Source organism: Rhynchophorus ferrugineus, unplaced genomic scaffold (genome assembly GCF_030347505.1).
Source record: "Rhynchophorus ferrugineus isolate W39M unplaced genomic scaffold, kcgeb_rfMv2 rfM2, whole genome shotgun sequence".
Taxonomy (NCBI): domain Eukaryota; kingdom Metazoa; phylum Arthropoda; class Insecta; order Coleoptera; family Curculionidae; genus Rhynchophorus; species Rhynchophorus ferrugineus.
Genome location: NW_027472581.1, coordinates 23,090,620 through 23,097,052, shown reverse-complemented (window position 1 = coordinate 23,097,052; position 6,433 = coordinate 23,090,620).

The window sequence follows — 6,433 nt, the reverse complement described above, 5'->3', positions numbered from 1 at the left end:
TTATGACACAAGTTCTTGTATAGTGATTATTAAAATATACTATAACATTTAATCTCAGATCTTCAGCTGTCTTCCTCTATAGTTTTATTTATAATATTTTTCATTATTTCATCTTATCAGCTTCAGTTTATAAGACCTGTTTTATTATTCAATTGATTTTTATTCTAAAAATTATTTTATTCTAAAAAAATGTAATTTGTTAAAATGTTTATTATGTTACAGTGTATCTCAAGAATATATGTCAAATATAAACCTATAAATGATTCCTTAATATTTGTTAAATAACATTCCACCTGTAAAAAATGATTTTGACACACAAGCGAAAGAATATCGAAAATCACCAACAAAAACTGAAAATTAGAAATTAATCACTAATCGCTCATTAAATTTTACTCAAGAGTATTCATACCATTATATTATCGATAACTATATGTACATATATTTTAGTCGCATTAACCTATCGGCCACATGACCCTAATTAAGATCCTTTAGGATATCAATCTTTAACAATGCATGATTCCAACCGACTGGCAAGTAGCCAATGTGGATATTATCTCAGTTAAACCATTATTCCGTGTCAGATTTTACACTCGTTGTCTAAACAATTACAAACACCCGTGCCTAGTAAATAAATTAAATTCACTACGTTTCTGCCAACTTTTATAAACAATGAAAATCATTGTAAATTCTGGTAAATATGAATTAATTGAAATTAGAAGTTGTTGATAAGATATAAATAGCATTAATAATATTTGCAAAAAGTGTAAAATTAAAACGATAGGTTTTATTTCTATAGATGGAAAAAAATTTGGAAGAAGCAGATATAAAAAAAGAGTTTCAAATGTCTGATCGCATTTCTTAACAACAATAATTGCGCCAATAAACGTGGGACAACTGTTGTTAAATTATAATAACAATAGACATATAACTTTTTAACTTGTGACCTTCGAGACAATCAGCTATATATAGACAATAATCCACCACTATTGAAAGTATTGATCATCGTGGTCATCATAAATTAATTGCCGAGAGTTGAGAAATAAGTCAAATACGCTGCTATTTAAAGAAAGCTGCTAAGAAATTTAATATTTTTATGGTAAACCTGTTCTAAAGCTAACCGAAACCAAGACTAGTATGTACAGTCGAAAGCAGAATGAAAATTAATAAAAATGACGATCACATGGTTTTCAGATCGAATAAGTTCCTCCATAAACCGATCCAGAGCGAAAATTGTATGTACACATCCACGATTTGATCTAAATACTGCCTACACATCTCATCTTGCTTCTTCATAACAGTATTGAAATGTCATTTGTATAATTTTCATAAATAATTTTCCAACCATTGGTAAAATATTTATTTCTTGAAAGTATTAGAAATTCTACAGAAAAGTACTTTACTATATTTACTATATTATATTTAAAAATAATATATTCATATTTGGGTACACCAAGCCAGCTTAAACCATTCTAGAATTATATAAAGATTTATTTCTGTTTTATAAGGTACATTATTCCCACGAGAAGGTCAATAGATAACCCTTCATGTTATGAATCCAGGGTCTATAATCAAAAAGCTTCAGAAAAATAATACATAACTCAACATGTATTAATAATTAATAATTAACAACACCATGATATTGTACGAGGAAGGTTCAAATATGATGGAGAAAAACGCTGTAGATAGCGCGCATGTATGTTTCGAACGTCGTGGCTTCTGTATGTGATAGCTGGGTCACAGGTTTCGGTAGTAAGTGCCTAAGTAGGGCTGTCGTGTTTAAATGGGCCAAACTATTCAAGGATGGCCGCGAAACCGTCGAGAATGAGCCGCATGATCGGCCGGCATCACAGCAGACAATATTCGCCACGTAGAACAACTCATTTTGGAGGACCGTATTATGAATGTTCGAGACATTTCGGCTGAACTCGGCATCAGTATTGGTAGTGTAGAGTCTATCATCCACGAATACATTCAATATCACAAAATAACGGCGCGATAGGTTCCTAAACTATTTAACTTTTGTCGTCGCTTGCTGACGCGATACAAGGCGGAGGGGGACGGTTTTTTAACGCGAATATTCACTACAGACAAGACATGGGTACACTGTTACACTCCCAAAAGTAAGATATCATCTAAAGAGTGGCGGAAGAAGGAGGAAGTGGCGCCAGTTAAAGCGAGGGCAACCAGGGGGTAGTGTTCTGTATACGGTGTTCTGGAACCGGCGGGGCATACTATACGTCGATTTCCGGCGCACCCAACGTACCACTAATGCTCCATACTACTCTAACCTTCTGAAAACACACATAAAACCCGCTCATTGCTCGAAACGGAGGAGCATTCCAGCACGAAGTGCGATTCTTCTCCGGGATAACGCGCGCCCTCATATCGTCTCACGCTCCCCTTTGGATTGGAACAAACCCCCCCCCCCTCCAACTACAGTCCGGGTTTATCACCCTTATGTGCTTTAAGTAAACATGTGTTTGTAAACATGACCATTGAAAGAAACCCTTGGAGGTCAAAGATACAACACCGGCGACGAGGTAGAGGAGTTCGTGCGCACATGGCTGTCCGAGTTGCCCAAGGAATTCTTCGATACCGGCACCATACCGACAAAACACTTCCAGAAACATGGACCAAATGCATAAATAGTGATGGGAAATACCTAGAAAAACTGTAAATTTTTGTAATTTTTTTCAATAGTAAATTGACGTGTCAGAGTAATTGTCTCAATCATACCATTTGAACCATTCTAATATCTTTTCAATACTATTTGCTCACAAGTAAGATAAAAAGCATTTATTAACTCCACCCCTACACCGTAATAATTCGTTTAAATGAAAATAATAAAACAATTGCCATCTGTCCCCTTTCTCCGTTCTCGATATTTTTAATTCGACAATCGCGAGACAAATAAGCCGGAGGAAAGTGCCCCGTAACCACTCGTAAGAACTCGTAAAAATTTAATTATGTCACTCATTGTGTTGGCGCGTAGCACCATCGAAATGCAACTGAAACAATTATACCTTACGAGCCCTTTCAGTTCGACCCTTGGGTTGGCTTTGTAAAGAGGCTTAAAACACAAAAGAAAGAAAACAAAGCCAGCTGCGAAGAAATAGGCCCGCAAATAAAGAATTATTTGTTTGTTTTCGCGTAGCGCCGGTACGCTGGGGCTGGTGGAAGGACGACGCAGTCGATAACGCTTTACAACAATAAGAAATCACGAATCAACTTGACGTATTTTATTATACGAAGATGAAATATAATAAATCAATTATTGAGCTTAATTTCGTTGTGAGCTTAATTACATTTGTTAAGACAGAATTAAACAGTTACACGAGAATGTATGATTTTAATACTATTTCGAAATTCTGCTACATACTAAGTCAAGTTACTCGAGTACAAAGAAAACATATCTAAGATAATTAAGAATTGATGCTAAAGAAGGAGAAACTGTTTTAATAGTTGGTGTCACTTTTTTTTAATGCTAGTGAAATAGTTACTATGAAAAAAAAATTAAAATGGGAACGGTGAATATCATGGAAACTTACGTATACGGTTAAGGAAAGTTCTGATTTAAAAAGACACTGCACAGAATTATACACGTCTTTTCTCAAACAAGTCATTTAATATAGCTTTCATAGCTCATTTTCTCTTTCCAAGGTTAAGAAAATAATGTGGTAATAAAAATATTCCAATAATCAAGAAGTAAAGTTTATAATTGATAACTATTTGAAAAACTCTGCGATCACTATCACTTTCAATATATAGCTATTTTTTGATTAACAATCTATTATTAACACGATATCCAAAATTGATATCCCTCCTCCCTACACACACCTTTTGAGAGTAATGCGTGGACGAAGGAATTGACACACTTATAATTTATATAGAGTAAAAGCTCCGATGTATAAAATTTATATATAACACGTATCACAAACGTATTAAATTAAAAAATTACCAGCAGACATCAACAGGTTTTCACAACTAGGCGATGCTGCCAGCTTTATATTTTATGCGTTAGATTGTTGACTGTTGGCATGTATATTATGAACGGGCAACAGTATGGCATAAAAATGCAGTCAGTACAATTATATATGAAGTGTAAGTCCCCTTTTTACCAACTAAGGTTTATTTGGATTGGACCAACTGCTTAACTCAGGCTTCGAATCACGGGAATGGGCATTAAGCCTATCGACAAGACAAGTAATCAACTTAGAGGTCATCCCAGAAGACATCTGGTCTTATCCAGCCTGGTTAGTAATTCAGCACTCTTGAAAAATCACAATTATGAGCAATCACAAACATAAATTTACATGCATGCCCATGAGGATTCGAATCCTCGACTATCACAACTGTAAAAGAACCGTCCTGCCATCTTAGACAGGACGCTATCGAAACAGTAATTTCAGTATCGTTGGAAGTATGAAAGAACCAATACAAAGTCGGATCAAATACTATTATAACTAATATAAAACTAACAATGGCAAAAAATTAACAACAGGACCAAAAAAATTCAAGATAACGAATTTCAAAACTTAAGTTGAAAGAAAAGCCAGGTAAAACTATCAAAGAACTTTTTAGACAACTTATTGATTAATGCTTTAACTATTTTCATATGCGACAAAAGACTCCATAAAGAAAAAGTACTACCACAGAAATTAATCGAAAACACCACCTCGAACCATTTCAACATCAATGTTTCATTGCTGATGCAAGGAAAAAAGAATTTCCTGTTGTGAATTATGATTGGACATCTATTATAACAATCTCAAACGCAAAAGTGCATTGCTTAGTCGAGTAAACTATGAGATGAGTGAGATCAGCACGATCGATCACTAACAAACTAGCATAATTTGTTATACGGTTTCACCATGTTATCAAATATAGGAAAAAGTTGTAGAAAATAGTCAAAAATATTTCGATTAATATATAATATTTTTGAATGAAAATAGTTAGGATACGTGTAAGCACTTAATATTTCTAGCTGAAATAATATTATTTTTCAGCAATTCACTTAATATTTTAAACATGTTCTGCGTTATAATATTATTCTTCATTTTATGGCCTATAAATTATCTTTAAAGAAATTACAGATAGCGTTACTGTTGTATTACATTGTATCCGGTACATTTGTAACCAACTTCATGTTGAAGCCTGGCTTCATTTTTCAGTATGAGTAAATAGCATTTTCATAAAGTTATTATTTACCTCAATTTGAAAAAAAGGCAGCAGAAAAAGAAGGAGAAGAATGTTTTTGAAGCTTACGGCAACCGTGCTCCATCAATTTCAACATATGAATATTAGTTTTGGCATATTAAAAGTGGTGATTGTCATACTAAAAACAAAGAACGGACAACTGAAAAAATGTAAGATAAAGATTTAAAGGCATTACTAAATGGAGCTATTCACTTGGGATGACTATCGACTACAATTGGTGTAGACGTAGTTGATGTAGATAATGATACGCCTACAACTGTGCAAAAAAAGACTGGAATACGAGCAAAGATACAACAATGTTATTTCTTTAGCATGAAAAGGTTTGACTGTATGGTGAAAAACCGGTGAAAATATACTTAGAAACTGAAAGTGCTACTCCACCCGCCATATTCTCCAAATCTCGCTGCTTCTGACGACTACATATTTCGACATGTGAGTCGTGACCTATCTATGCAATGTTTCACTTTTTATAAAGATGCCAAAACATTGATCGATTAAAACAGTTTCCCTGGCATTTAGAGTATGGCAGAAATTGTAATGATCCCAAAACCTGGAAAGTCACCAAACGAAATAAAAGCCTATAGACCTATGTCGCTGCTGCCAGTAATATCTAAGGTTTTCAAAAAGCTCCTGTTGAAAAGAATAAAACCGATCGTAGGGAAAAAAACTGGTACCAACATACCAGTTTGGGTTTATTAACAAGCAATCTACAATTAAGCAAGCCCACGGAATAACAAATGTTACTGAAAAAGCCTACGAAAATAAAAAAGTATGGTTAGCTATATTCTTAGAAGTAGCACAAGCCCTCGATAAGGTTTGGCATGATAGCCTTGTTCATAAACTACAGGATATATTTCCAAAAGAACACACCGAACGACTAAAATTTTACGATACAGCCAGAATGTCTAGAGTTAAACAAGAACAAGCTTACTCTACAATAAAAGAAGCTCAAGCAGGTGTACCCCAAGGAAATATACTGGGGCCAACGCTTTATCTACTCTACACTTGTGATATACCACAAATGGAGAATATTACGATGACTATATTTGCTGATGATACTGCGAGTGTAGCTGTCAGAGACAATAGTCAAGACGTCATACAAAAAATAGGCAAGTAACAATATAAATCATTTTACACAAGCTTGGAAAATAAAAATTAACAAAAGTAAATCTGTAACAAACAAGTAAAAGTAAAACATTAAATAATAACTATAATT